The sequence below is a fragment of the Schistocerca nitens genome, chromosome 4, assembly GCF_023898315.1.
Source record: "Schistocerca nitens isolate TAMUIC-IGC-003100 chromosome 4, iqSchNite1.1, whole genome shotgun sequence".
Taxonomy (NCBI): domain Eukaryota; kingdom Metazoa; phylum Arthropoda; class Insecta; order Orthoptera; family Acrididae; genus Schistocerca; species Schistocerca nitens.
In genome coordinates, this window is record NC_064617.1 from 455,790,310 (window position 1) to 455,806,382 (window position 16,073).

Below are 16,073 nucleotides of genomic sequence, written 5' to 3' on the forward strand. Positions count from 1 at the left end.
AGTGTACCGTGAATACCAGAAATCCGGAAAAACATCAAATCTCCGACATCGCTGTGGCAGGAAAAAGAGCCTGCAAGAAGGGGGCCAACGAAGACTAAACAGAAATTGGGGAAATTTGTGGTAAGGTCTTATGCCACCAAATTGCTTAGGTCATCAGTCTACAAGCTTACGCACTACTTAACCTAACTTAAACTAACTTACCATAAGGACAGCACACACACCCATGCCCAAGGGAGGGAACCTCCGATGGGGGGAGCCGTGCGGACCGTGCAAGACGCCCTAGACCGCGCGGCTACCTCGCGCGGAACTCAAGAGAATTGTTCAAACGTCACAGAAGTGCAACCCTTCCGCAAAATGCTGCAGATTTCAGTGCTGGGCTATCAACAAGTGTCTGCGTGCGAACCATTCAACGAAACATTATCGATATGGGCTATCTGAGCCGAAGGTCCACTCGTGTACCCTTGATGACTGCACGGCACAAATCTTTAAGCCTCGCCTGGGCCCGTCGACACCAACAGTGGACTGTTGATGACTGAAAACATGTTTGCTAATCGAACCAGTCTCGTTTCAAACTGTATCGAGTGGATGGACGTGTACGGGTATGGAGACAACCTCATGAATCCATAGAGCTTACATGTTAGCAGGGGACTGGTCAAGCTGGTGGAGGTTCTGTAATGGTGTGGGGCGTGTGGAGTTGGAATGATATGGGACCCCTAATACGTCTATATACGACTCTGTCAGGTGAAACGTACGTAAGAATCCTGTCTGATCACCTGCATCCAGTCATGTCCGTTGTCCATTCCGGCGGACTTCGGCAAATCCAGCAAGACAGTGCCGCACCCCACACGTCCAGAATTGCTACAGAGTGGTTCCAGCAACACTCTTCTGAGTTTAAACACTGTCTCTGGCCACCAAGCTCCCAGATCATGAACATTATTGAGCATATCTGGGATGCCTTGCAATGTGCTGTTCAGAAGAGATCTACATACAACCCCCCCCCCCCCCCCCCCCCCGCTAACCCTTACGTATTCATGGACAGCCTTGCTGGATTCATGATGATGTCGATTCCCTCCAGCACTATTTCAGACATTAGTCGAGTCCATGCCACGTCATGTTGTAGCACTTCTGCATGCTCGCAGGGGCCCTACAGGATGTTAGGAAAGAGTACCAGTTTCTATGGCTCTTCAGTGTATGTCTGTGTGTGTATATGTTCCACATGTCCTCCTACATCATCAAACCTCTTTCAACCCATCTTGGTATACATATTGCTTACTATCAGGCAACACTCGCCATGGTGGTAAGAACCAACTACCCATCATATTTAGCAGACGTGACAGTATTAGGGCAAAGAGAGCATCACGTTACATTGCATTGTTGTGAAATGTATTCAAGATGGCGGATCCAAGATAGTGGAGGTAGACGTGGCAACGTCGTAACGACGACTTGGCCAGAAGTTCAAATTTCGGCTAAGAAATAGGTCAGCTGGACTTGCTACACTAACGTAAGAAAATGTTGGAAAAGTTTTGGCAGGAAGTTGAAATTTTTTCACGTAAATAGGTCAATTGGGCTACCTCCACTAACCTAAGTCAGCCAGCCACCAACTGGAGGGAAACGGTCAGTCTTCATCCAGCTGCCAGAGAGGAAGGAGAGTACTTAATTTATTTTCAGTGGAAAGACGGAACAATTTATCTAGGTATGGGCTTCATGTAGTATATTTATTACGCTGATGCAAAACACTCGCCGTGACGTGCTTGTCGTCACAATGCATAGCCTACAGATGTACTAACTTCTCGTAAATACCCGAAATAATGCGGTGAACTGATGTACAGACGAGCAAACAACTCGTAAATTGTCAAAATAATGCATGCTAAATGCTTTAAAGACATGCTTATTAATTGTAAACTATCGAAATAATGCATTGCACAGCCCACAGGTATGTTCACAAAATAATGCAGTACACCGATTTCCAGACATGTTCACTACGCGTAAAACTGTCAAAATAACACGTCTAACGCTCTGCAAACACGCTGACAACGCTTAAACAGCGGAAATTATGCAGTGTACAAATACTCATAGCATGCATAAACGTTTTCGAACTACCGTTAAGAAATTCGACCATGATGTATCGCTACGGAGGTCCAAGGCGGCCATGCCGGGAAGAGGACAGTAAGGTGTTTACCTGGCCATCATGGCTGGTGTGCTGACGAGGTGCCTTTGTACCTGTCGGCCGAGCGCTGGACTAATTGCTGAGTGAGATGTTTCCTAGTGACCCACCGCTGCAGGCCTAAAAGATTGTCAGTGTTATACTGACGTCTCATGTCTGTGTAAATGACAGTCAAGCCACCAACTGGGCACTCTGTAGAGATCTTTTTCACTACCTTCAGAAACTGTTTACGAAAATATCACAGAATAACATAGGATGCATTTTTCCTAGCGATCGTAACGACACAGCCTGTTGAATACATATGAGGCCCTTCCTGGAAATCGTAAAGTGACACAGAAACAGTTAACGAACGATGATCCACCGATCATCAAATAGGGGAAGATTCTTCCTCAATTACACTGTTCTGCCACTAATGACGAAAGATTGAATACTTCAGCGTGAAGCCGATCTCCAACCCACCTATATATCACCACATACCATATGGTTGTAGTCAATACGCAATTCGAATCTTGCACCATGCAAATTCATCACTTACATATTCTGCATATAGTTATCGACAGTCAGACACTCGTACATATACCGTGAAGACAGACAGTACATGCAAGGTCACTGCATATAGTCCTCGTGGCACTAAATATTTCCCGCGAGCCCGGCAGCTGAAAGTCACGTCATCTGCCCCATGTACACACTGGCATAAGGCATGACCAGAGCTCTCGCAGCAGACTTACGTCACTCTCTGAACAGTTGTACAAAGGCTGGCTGAGTTCCCCTTGGCATAAAGACGTTACTGTTTCTGGCCCAGACCTGCATGCTTGCTTTTTACGCCCATCGCGTGACTTTGGGATTACAAGAACATATGTATTTTCACATGGGTTACTGGAATATCAAACCATTTACGCGATACTTACGATATCAAGCACATAGCAATATGGCTTGCAAAGCAGTATCGCTTGCAGAGTGTAATTCCGAAGATATAGACTGGAAATTATTTTTCTAACCCGAAACCTTAGGGAGGTGCAACGAGGTGGAACCTGCTGTAAACCACTGAGAACTACAAATTTATGTCGTCTGCGAAGATCTTTACGCGAAAACTCGAAAAAAATGGAGGAAACTGATAATTCCACTTCCATTCGTGAATACCGGTGTCGGTGATATAACTGACTCCAAATCATCAATATAACTTACAAAGTCAATTATGGTGCTTCTCATGTCTAGAAAACCAGCAAACATGTCTTCCACCCATCATTCAGCTGTTAGATGCCCACAACACACACAATAAATGTTCTCTTAACCAAGAAGAGATGGGAAATGTGCAGAAGCAGTCAACTGGACAATTTACATGGGATGAATTAATGGCCCAGTGCAAACACATATCCATACTGAATCTTCTCAAATTTCCACGGAGAAGACTGGTGATCATGAATGTCATCTAACACATACTGAGTTTTAGTTTAGTATTCAGCCGTCTAGAGAATGATACAGTTAGGTCAGCTACATTCCTGTACCCCAGCCGGACTTTCCATTTCGACGGCTCCCATTGTAAACTGGAAGTGTCAATCGTTCCCTCGACAGGCCAGAGCCGCCACGTACTCCTCGCACACCAGGTAGAATGGTCCTAGGAAACTGGCCACGTACATTTTAGCAGTTTACTTACAATTACGTATAACGACTGGAATCTCTATGCGATGACATTCGATAATGAGTGAAGTATCGGAAATACCCTCTGCTAATGGTTGTGTCTCTGGAAACAGAAATATCTGAAACATTCTTATGACAGGATATAATTTTCCAAGTAAAAAAAACCTTTCATTCTCATTTCGGCTGTCGCAATTTTTAACGTCGAATCCATACCTTCCTTATGATAGGACATAGTCATTTTCTTTGCACGTGCTGCAACACAAACATACTTTATAAGTCTGCTGCTCAAGGCAAATCTATCACACATTTCTTATAACTAACAAGGGAACCTCCCCATCGCACCCCCCTCAGATTTAGTTATAAGTTGGCACAGTGGATAGGCCTTGAAAAACTGAACACAGATCAATTGAGAAAACAGGAAGAAGTTGTGTGGAACTGTGAAAAAATAAGCAAAATATACAAACTGAGTAGTTCATGGAAAGATAGGTGACATCAAGGACTCTAAGAACACAGGAGCGCCGTGGTCTCGTGGTAACGTGAGCAGCTGCGGAACGAGAGGTCCTTGGTTCAAATCCTCCATTGAGTGAAACGTTTAATTTTTTAATTTTCGGTTTATGTGACAAACTATTGTGTTTTCATCACTTTTTTGGGAGTGATTATCACATCCACAAGAAAACCTAAATCGGGCAAGGTAGAAGAATCTTTTTACCCATTCGCCAAGTGTACAAGTTAGGTGGGTCGACAACATATTCCTGTCATGTGACGCACATGCCGTTACCAGTGTCGTATAGAATATATCAGATGTGTTTTCCTGTGGAGGAATCGGTTGACCTATGACCTTGCGATCAAATGTTTTCGGTTCCCATTGGAGAGGCACGTCCTTTCGTCTACTAATCGCACGGTTTTGCGATGCGGTCGCAAGACACAGACACTAAACTTATTACAGTGAACAGAGACGTCAATGAACGAACGGACAGATAATAACGATGTAAAAATAAGGAAAGTAAAATTCTCACTGGAGGGAAGACTTGAACCAAGGACCTTTCGTTCTGCAGCTGCTCACGCTACCACGAGACCACGGCGCTCCTGAGCTCACATTGTCCATGATGTTGCCTATGTGGCCCATGGACTACTCAGTTTGTATATTTTGCTTATTTTTTCGCAGTTCCACGCAACTTCTTCCTGTTTTCTCAATTGATCCGTGTTCAGTTTATCAAGGCCTATCCACTGTGCCAACTTATAACTAAATCTGAGGGGGGTGCGATGGGGAGGTTCCCTTGTAAGTGTAAAACTTCACTGGTAACTGAATGTTGGCGATAAGAAACATTACTGAGAGAAAATCAGCGATGGGTGGTCATGTTACATAAGTTTTTCTTGTGAGCGGTTCAAGCGTGTCTTAGAATGATATGTGTAATCGTCTTACAAGTCGCCAGATGTTAAAACACGTTGGCAACAAAATGGTTCAAATGGCTCTGAGCACTATGCGACTTAACTTCTGAGGTCATCAGTCGCCTAGAACTCAGAACTAATTAAACCTAAGGACATCACACACATCCATGCCCGAGGCAGGATTCGAACCTGCGACCGTAGCGGTCGCTCGACTCCAGACTGCAGCGCCTAGAACCGCACGGCCACTCCGGCCGGCACACGTTGGCAACAACCATGTTGCTGTCACAAGTGGTCTTGGTTCTACAGGTCCTCACACTTATCACTAACGGTATCCATGTTTAACGTATACAACCATTATAAATCGAGGTATGGCATAACCTCCAAATGGAGTGGTTTTTCACACAAATACCGCGACGCTAAATACAGATGACGATTGCCGGGATGTGTGTTAACAGACCGAAAGTGGGATTACACTTCACCCGCGGTGTAAGCTCGTAAAATAAACACTGAATTTAGAAAGAGAGCTAAGGAACGTGGTATGACGTCAGTATTTGCAACTCCCTCAAGAAGCCGCTAGACATTACTCCAGTGTTTGTAACACATTCTGTCTCGATGCCACGCCTGAGGTTTGCGAAATATCCACTGGGTTATACGCAATGGTTGACTGACAATGATCACATACAGGGTGTGGTAGATAAGTAATGAGACTCAGTCTAGAAAAACAAATTTATTGATCCAATTTGTACAAAACGTTAATATTCTTCAAAGTACTCGCCTTGGGCGTCGACACAACGTTGCCAGCGCGTTTTCCAAGCTTCATAGGCCCCACTGTAGTCCGTTTGAGTTATCCCAGTTAGTGCCTTCGTGACAGCACGTTGGATGTTCGGAATATCGTCGAAACGATGACCCTTCAGGCATCTTTTGACCTTCGTAAATAGGAAGAAATCAGGAGGACTCAAGTCAGGGCTGTATGGTGGCTGTGGCAAAACTTCAATTCGGGTCAAGTAGGAGGTCACGAGGAACGCTGTGTGCGCCGGAGCATTGTCATGGTGGAGACGCCAGCGTTGAGCAAGGTCCTGTCGCTTCCGTTTGACGGCTCTGTGCAATCGCTGAAGGACTTCTTTGTAGAATTCGGCATTGACAGTCTTCCCCTGAGGGACAAACTCTTTGTGAATTAACCCCCGCTTGTCGAAAAACACAATCAGCATTGTCTTGATGCGGGACTTTGACATTCTTGCTTTCTTCGGCCGCGGGGATGCCGGTGTGTGCCACTCCGAGCTCTGGGCTTTCGTCTCCGGGTCGTACTGGAACGTCCACGATTCGTCGCCTGTTACTACGTTGTCTAAAAAGTGTGGATTATTTTCCAAATCATTAAACATCTCACGGCAAACGTCCACTCGTTGTTGCTTTTGTTCGGCGGTGAGCACTCGGGGAACCAATTTTGCGCAAACTTTCCTCATCATCAAATCTTGCGTAACAATTTGGTGAACCATAAATTTATTCACGGAGACCTCATCGGCGATCATTTTGAGACTTAAACGACGGTCGGAGTCCAGGAGTTCTTTCACTTTGGCCACCATTTCATCCACACGACTCGTTGAAGGGCGTCCAGATCGTTCCATGTCTTCAACGGATACCCTCCCGTTTTTAAATTCATTAAACCACCGGAACACTTGAGCTCTTGATAGGGAGTCTTCTTTGTAGGCCTCCGTAATCATAGCAAAAGTTTCCGAAGCAGCTTTGCCCAAGCGAAAGCAAAATTTGATTGCATACCGCTGTTCTATCGAGCGATCCATCTTCAGCGTTTTCACAAGTGTCACGGGCACACAAACAACGTAATACGCGAAGCTCGACCCTCACTGCACCAGACCTCCGACGCGACTGCGAACCGGTTCTATTGTTAGCTCAGATCCCCCACCACGTGACGTACAGGTGGAGACCGCCCTGCGAGCGACTGGGGCGCCGCGCGGCGGCCAGTCTCATTACTTATCTACCACACCCTGTACAGTAGATGGTGGGCTGACTGAGGTCGTAAGAAATGTACACTGGCTTTTCAGTCTCTAGTGTAACGCTTTCTGGTAGAAATGCTGTCTGCGATTTGGAATCAAGTTTTTCCATTCAACCACATGCCTGCATTGGATCCTATGGAGATGTCTTTTAATGATTACAGCCACCCGTAAATCATATTATGGCACTCTCATACCTCGTAACGAGTCACCTTTTTCGAACCTAACTGTTACAAAAAAATGCTAACGTGGCTTTGGACCAGGGCCGCACAAGGTGCATGCACCGGTGCATCGCACAGTGCAGAGTGCAGGAGACGGCTGCGCTATGTCAGCACCCCCTGTAAAAGAAAGCCTGTCTACGTAGTGCGTGACGTCACAAGATGGCTACACACATAGTCCCTTCTTCAACAGTTTCACGGAACAGTGCTTGTGAATAGTCGTTCGGCGAGTTACGCGTCAGTTTAGTATTATAGTGAATGGTGTTCCTGCGTTAGTGTACGTGATTTGGTTGTTTAGTTTCTGTGCACTAAACTGGTGATCTGTTTTTCTTTGCTGTGAAAATTTCGTTGCCTGCAAAATGCCGTATCGTTGTTGTGTGCCGAATTGTAGAGGAAATTACGACGGTGGACCAAAAGTAACCGTGTTTAAATTTCCGGAGGATGAAGCAACGAGGAAGAAATGGTTGTCACGTATTCGCAGACATAACTTCACTCCTTCTTCAAGTTCAAGAGTAAGTATTTGTTTTGTTTATTTCTTAAAAGAGGTTAAGTGTGCTAACACAGAATAGGCACTTATGCAGTAAGGAAGGTCAGCGACATTTTGACTAATAGATCTTAACTGAATAAGTGCCGAACTAAATAGCGTTTCGTTTTCTTGCCCTGGCAATTCTACAGTTTAGCTGGTATAGGTTATATGAATTCTGTAAGTTCAACCAGTATAGCCTAAGCACAGTCATACTTACGTAGTTAAATATCTCAGTATATCTTTATACTTACTGTTTATGCTGCCTGTTGTTAGGAATAAAAATCGGTTTATAATTAAGTACGTGCACTTAAGATACAGACGACTTTCGATGTATTCTGCTTCTGTATTTAGTGTTTCTTTTTGCTGTAAAAGTCTTTAGGAAGTTGCCTGTTCAAAAACAAGTAATGTGGTTTACCCAGAAATTGAAAATGAAGTAAAAACAGTGTCTCAGTCGCTTGTTTTTAATAAATTATTGGTGGGAATTTGAAGTCATTGCAAGGAATGTTACTATTAGGGAATATAGTAGGCTTTAGACTTAACAGTGAACCATAGACAGGAAAAATGAATGAGTACATGAATGGATTAACAGGCCATCACAAAATGCAAAGGGAGAAACTGTGAAAACATAAAAAATACTTGTGGATTTTACAAATTCTTACTTTCTGGGTCTGGAATTTCAGATACATGCCAGTGACCTACACAGCTGTCTTATAGATACACAGCTACAGTACTTGAAAGCAATTGTGTGCTCATGTTTAGCCTAATAGGTAGCACATAAGTGGCAATGTATTAGTTCATCATACTGTCAGTTTTTATGTAAGTTATGAACTGATATCAAAAGCAAAACAGTGTCTATCTGATAAAAAGCACTACCTTTAAGTATTTCGTAGTTCTAAAGGTTACACAGTGTGACAATTACTTTGTATTATTCTGTTACTGTGTCACAGTTGCTTCTATGGATTACACCTGTGTGAGTTTGGTGTCATCATGCTTTCTTGTGTCAGAGGTGTGTGTGTGGGGTGGGGGGTGGGGGGGAATAGAGCAAGACATTAAGCAAAAGTCCCACCCCTCTTGTGAATATATGAGCTTCAAGGCTAAATTATAAAAAAAATTGTCACTGTTATTGAATCATGCTACAAACATTAGTCAATGTTTGTAATTTTTGATGGGGAAAGTACTTTCTTCATTTCACCATCTCTTTAAGAGCTTGTTGCCATGACATGTAACTGCATGTGTTTTGATATTGAAGTGTTATTGTTTTATAGAGTTACTATGCCATGGCCACATTTATCACTTGAGTATTCTGCATTTTAGTTGGGAGTCTATTTGTATTTTAGAACTAGAAACTAACTTTATATTCATAAATTGTTTTCACACTATTAATATTGTCATCACATTCAGTTGTAAGCACAGTTTTCATTTTTTATTCATTTTTAATTACAGGTATGTCATGTTAACTTCCACAAGGATGATGTTATTTGGGAAACACAAATTGTGGATGAAAGGACTGGTCAGTTATTAAGAGCCCCCCTTCTCAAACCACGTTTGAGACCACATGCAGTTCCATCACTACTCCCAAACTGTCCTTCCTACCTTTCAAAGGAAGAAAGTAGACGTGAAGGGCCAGAGGAGAAAAAGCAAAGGCTTGAAAATGAGCAGTTAGCTGCAGCGTTACAATATAGTTTAGCATCACAGAAGGACTATGAAAACACTTTCAGCTTCAGTTCTTTAGAAGAGTTGATGTTGCGTACGAAGGAAGTGGATTTGCCCAACGAGTGGAGTGTGATCGAAAAACACAGTGATTTTGTTTGTTTTTTAAAGATAATAAGAAATCCAGCACCATTAATCACACATTCTGTCGTTATAGATAGTAATTTAAATGTTTCATTGTTTAAGAAAGATGTACAAATTAAGACATTAGGAAAAAGATCTTTTCCTGTAATTGTAACCAATATCCATGAAATTGTCAGTGTACTGCAGGAGTTTTCAGACACAGATTGTGGGCACTCAGAAACTTCTATAGATAGTATTGTAGAGATAGTGAAAGACAGTCTAGGAGTGCTGAAAGACAGTTTACAGGAGAGTGAAAAGGAGATGGTAGACTTTATATATGAACAAGTTAGTCTCATAAATGTAAAGAAATTTAATCATAGGTTTAGTTCTACATTTATGATACTGTGTTGTTTGCTATTTTCCATTTCATCTCATGCTTACAATTTTTTACGTAGCAGCTCATTAATGAAAATGCCACATCCAAGCACTCTGCGTAGGGTCTGCAGCAAATTTAATGTGAATCCATCTCACGAAAGGCTTGGGGGAAGTAATTTCCTGTCCTATGCAAGACAGAAATTTCAATACTTGAACAGCAATGATGTCAATGTTGTTTTGAGTGTAGATGAAATTCATCTAAATTCTTATTTGGAATATAAAGGAGGTAGTGTTTTGGGCATGTCATATAACTCGGAATGTGCTGCAAATTCAGCATTTGTATTTATGTTGCAGAGTGTCAAGTCTTTGTACAGGGATGTTGTTCACATTTTACCGGTGAAAACCATTTCATCTAATGCATTATACGATGTGCTACTGGCCATAATAAATGGCCTTGAACTAATAGGCTATAGGGTTTTTTGTGTGGTAACTGACAACAACAAAATCAATAGCAAAACCATGTCAATGTTTTCTCTGGATAAAGCTGTTAATATAGTTTTTAAACATCCATCTGATCCTAATCGCCCACTTTTCTTTTTAATTGATGCCGTACACATTGTTAAATGCATAAGAAATGTGTGGCTGAACCAAAAAAATGATGGTAAAGATATGTTTTATCCTCAGTTTCCAGTTAGAAAAGAAGTGGAAGAAAATAAGTTTTCTGTAGCTTCTTTTAAAACACTGAAACAGATTTATGGCATAGATTCCAGTTCTTTAGTAAAATATTGTCACACATTGTCTCTCAAATCACTTTGCCCTACATCATTAGAAAAACAGAGCATGAAACTAGTGCTGCAGATATTCAATCGACATGTCAGAGGGCCTTGAGGTAGCTAGTGATAAATTTGATTTGAGACATGCACCATCAACAGCAGAATACATTCGAATAATAACAAAATGGTTTGATGTCATGAATGTGAAATCAGTGTTTAAAGGGAAACACAAACAGAATCCTTATATGGATCCGTTGACAACTGATAGCGTTTCTATGCAATTTTTGCTAGATTTTCTAGACTGGCTTGATGTGTGGAAAGCAAAGGGTTTGTCAAGTGGGTTTCTCACAAAAGAAACATTTTTTGCTATTCAGCATACAACATATGCCGTGGTAGAGATTGCTCGATACTGTACTGAAGAGCTAGGTATGAGCTATTTACTGACAGCCAAGCTACAAACAGATGTGCTTGAGCGGCGTTTTGGAAAGTATAGACAGCTTGCAGGTTCCCAATACAATGTTTCAGTGACACAAGTCTATGAAGCAGAAAAGAAGCTTCGAATTCAAAGTGTAATGCCTTTAGTTTTATGTTCTCCTTCCTATGGCAATATCACAGTAGGGGCCATAAAAAATTTTATGTTTTCTGAAGTTGAAGAAACAGACACATTAGACATAGAAGTCAGTGTAACTCAAGACGATGTTCTTTCAGTGAAAGATATTGCAACGTCTTTAACTTTCATTGCAGGCTACTGTGCTCATGCAGTGATTAAGAAGCTGAAATGTGAGAGTTGCCTTAATGAAATTGTGATTGAAAAGGAGTTGCCAATAAACGAACATTTTAGTTTGATACAGAGACTTGATCATGGAGGACTAAAATACCCATCAGACACTATTTTAAATATGATTGTCTACACTTATATTGTCATCAGCAAACTTCTCAAAGAACATGAAAGAGATTTTCTTGCCTGTACGAATCAACGTGCTATTGCCTGTGCAGTAGCACTTGCTACTCTTCACGAAAATGACTTTTTATTATTTGATGGGGTATGCTGCAATGGACATTCATCCCAGGCAATAATGAAAAGTGTTGTTTGGGTTGGTGTCAATATATTTTTAAACAACTACTGTAAAAAGGTTAATGGAAAAAAAATTCAAAAAACACTCAGCGAAAACTGCAAACTCTTACAACATAATTTTGAAATCTTTATCTTAGATTCTTTTTTAAATCATTAATACAAAACCTGTCATCAGTAATATTGCCACATCAACAAATGCCTCTTAAGCTGAACTAGTCAGGTTAATCTGAAACTAGTCAAACTTACCAAATTGCAACTTATGGCTGAGAGTTTGTATAAATATTTTAATATACAGCTGCTAACAGCTATCAACACTAATATCCTAACGTGAAATTTTTATCAAAGAAATTAATCTTTAATATAAAGAATCTTACACTAATTCTTTCTCAGTTGAAGTTGGGTGGTGAATGATACATACAGGAGGGAGGGGAGGGGGTGTGGCAGGCAGAGAGGACCAATAGTAATCTTGTTATAGTATGTGAAACCTAAAAATCATTTCGCTTGCTTTTCCGAGTATGACTTAAACCACTTCTTTGCTGCATGCCTTATTCATAGTATTTCTAATTTGTGTAATAAAGTTATGTGGCCCAACATGGCACATGCCTTTGACAAAGACAAGACAATGCCATTTTGATCACCTTCCTTTATTATTTTGAGAAAAACTTACACAAACTGTGCTATAGCAGACTCCACTTTTTTTGCAAACAAGGTTAGTTTGTTTTGGTGATAAATGGAAGACAAGAGCAAAATTGCTCTATAGTTCTCTACATTCTCTGCAATACTTTTCTTTGTATACTGAAGTTATTACTTTAGCTTGTGATACATGTGAGAAATCTGCCAATTTGTAATGATTCATTAATTGTTACTGTTGAAAAAGCTACTATAGTATTTATGCATTCTTTAGGTAGACAAACTTCGATTTCACGTAGTGTTCGTGGTGTTCCTCTGTCTTCTACTACTGTCACTGTTATGAGTGCAGATGTGCATGCTGTGACAATTGCCCCTCTTTTTCTGAGTTTACTACTTTCTCTGCAGCTGTTATAACTGTTGTTCTCTCAACATTTTCTTATGTAGATCATGTTTGCATATATTTTACTACCAATACAAATGGAGAAGCTGGTGGGGGAGGGCTTTGCAGTACTTTCATGGCCTTTGTGTATAATGATTGGCAGGTCTCCTCATCTAATAGTAATGTAATTCTGGAACAGCTCTCACTTCTGTTACAAGCACTATTGAGTGCCACTAATCCTCAGGTTGACTAATTACTGAGCTCTTTAAATAGATGCTTGCTCTGTGCCATAAAGTGCCTTCTTGTTAGCTCATCTTTGCTGAGGAGAAAAAATCTGAGGTGGACTCTCAGGTATGCCCTTCTGTTGGCTTTTTGAATATATTTGTTTATAAAAGAATATTAAAAAAGCTTAAGCCTGTCACAATTGCTTTTCACTCACCTAATCTAATTAATGTTAGCAGATCATATTCCAACACCACTTGACACATTTTTGCCACATAACATACACTTACAGTTGGTAATTACTTGCAATTTACAGGGTGACCTAATATAATGTCTATATGCATTGCCATTTTTCTACTACAGTGCTTTCATATGCATTCTTCCTACACAAAACTTTATGGTGCAGTGTTTTATTTGCATTCTTTTAGTGTCCCACTTAAAGACCTTCCATTACTACCCTGGAGATTATAAAATAGCAATTTAATAATTAATGTTGTTCAAAATTTATCATTATTATTCCTAAAATTATGAAACTTAAGTCTTAAGAATGTGGTTATTGTTAATGTTTGGCCTTGGTGTCCATAAGTCTTAATTATTTTGTCCCTACATAGTATTCATGCTGTACATCTATAATTTTCTATTGTGAACCACTATAATCTAAAATTTTTCTCATTCCATGTGTTAGTGATTGACAAGAGTGTATGGAAGATGAACAAAAGAAATAAATAAATTCATTCATACACAGAATTTTTTTACTTAATTTGCATTCATTCATATCAGCATGGTCAGTAGATGAAACTTTTTTTCCACTTCTAAACAATTACCAGTATATATATTTTGGAATGATGATCTGTTAAAGTATTGCAACTAAATAGAGCTGAACCACCACCCCCACCCCTTTCCCCAAACTTACGGAAGGATGAAGTATCTAAGCCACTGGTGAGTGCAGCCCAAATGTGATGCCAAATGAAGGTAAGTGTTCATTTTTCACAATTATTTCATCACAGGTCACATCACGTCATAAAACTTCTCAACAGATGAAATGAAAGTTTACTTCGTAGTTGAAATTTATTTATGTGCAATTCATGCAAACAGTTTGTTTCAAAGTATATACTTCTTAGTACAGAAACATTCTTTCTTCAAAGGTATTCAGTTTAGAGCAGCGAAATTCTAACCTGGTAATCTGTATTTTGAGACCTCATGTAATTTCAATACATAATGGAAATTTAGTTAACTTACTGAGAAAAGAGAATTCATTGAAATTTGTATTGGCATACCAAAACTTTATGGCAATACCATTACATACTCATCTCAGGTCAGTGAGATTTTCTTAATGGAAAGAAAGTTTCTTAGGGAAAGGTGCACAAACTGAGAAGAGATATCATATCATTCATTAGAACTGCATTTTACTTAAAAAATATTAACAGGAGAAATTTCTTTAAATTTAAAAAAAGCATGAATACGAGGTTGCTGAAATGGTGGACTAAAACATATGTAGAACATGTCTTTCAGGGCAATGTTAGTTTTTGAAACGACTCATACTATTGCTTATTACCAGTGCCTCTCTCTAGGGGGTGTTATAATTCGAACACTATTTGCCCAATTTTCGTGTTTCTTTTTTTAATTCACACGTATATCATCCAACCAGGTTTTAAAATAGATTTTGCTACATAAGGAATAAGCAGCGGCAATAAGAGTGTCCTTAAAATGTTAGCTGCCAGTGTGCTACTTTGCAAATTGCTGTCCACACTATTAGACCTGCGTCAAAGTGATGCAATATTTAACTTAAAAAACATAACAAAAACCCTAATAGAAAGTCCGCGAGAGCATACGAGAATCTTTCGCGGGTGGCTTTCAATCAAAATTTTTGTCATTAAAAATCGTCTTACACAGGAGCTGCAAAACGGAAGAATGGTGAATGGTGGCCAGCCATAAAAGATAAATGTATACCGTTGCAGACGTTTATATTGGCCTTTTCGAGATTTACAATTTATACTACAGCACTTACAGTTTAGGAATGGTATTGGAAAAGAGCACACTGGTGGCAAACACTTGCACTTTGTGTAGCTGACGATCTTTGAACGGCTAACCAAACTGCCATCAAACAAGTCGTGACAATCCCCATTAAAGCAACTTTAAAATAAACTACAATGAAATGGGTCCATTCATTTGGGAGTTTTGATGCCTCAGATAATGAAAGTTATTACAGCCACTTTTTACGTCGGGGCTAAATGGTATGCAGAAATAAGTTACAGACAAAAGAACTGGGTCATTTGAGAAAGGAAATCTTGTAATTCATGAGAGAGGTATGTCAGATTTCTTTACGAATTTTCCTCGTGCGGTTTCCGTAACAGTCTTATTGCTGTGGCCAAACGGACTTGCGAGCACCGGCACCAGACTACGTGCGTGACGTCACTGAGCGGGCGCGCAGGCTTTCCTCTATAGGGGGTGCTGGCTATGTTGACGACGGTGCAGACCCCCCACTCCTCGGCTTTGCGCAACAGCGCTGCCTCTCACTCCCTTAGCTTGTGTCGCTCGCGCCGCCTGTCTCGACCTGTTTCAAAGTTTTTACCCTGTTGTCTTCGTCGTTGCCAAATACTAATGTACACTAGGTGGAGAGCTTAGTTTGGTGTACCGGTACAAAAGATATTTATATAATAACTGTAATGGTAACAATTTTAAATTTGGTTTCAACACAAATGTATCTTCCTATGTGCTCTTTATTTTATTTGCAATTATGCTACTAATATCTGGAACAAGAGATTGGCTGACAGCAATTCTGAGAGAGTTTTTTAAATTAAAATTAGAAATACTCGCACGCAATCTACTTTTTGTACAAGACAAAACAGAAAAAAAACCTTTCACATACACAAGTGGAACCGAACGTAGAAATAATCTTCGCTGC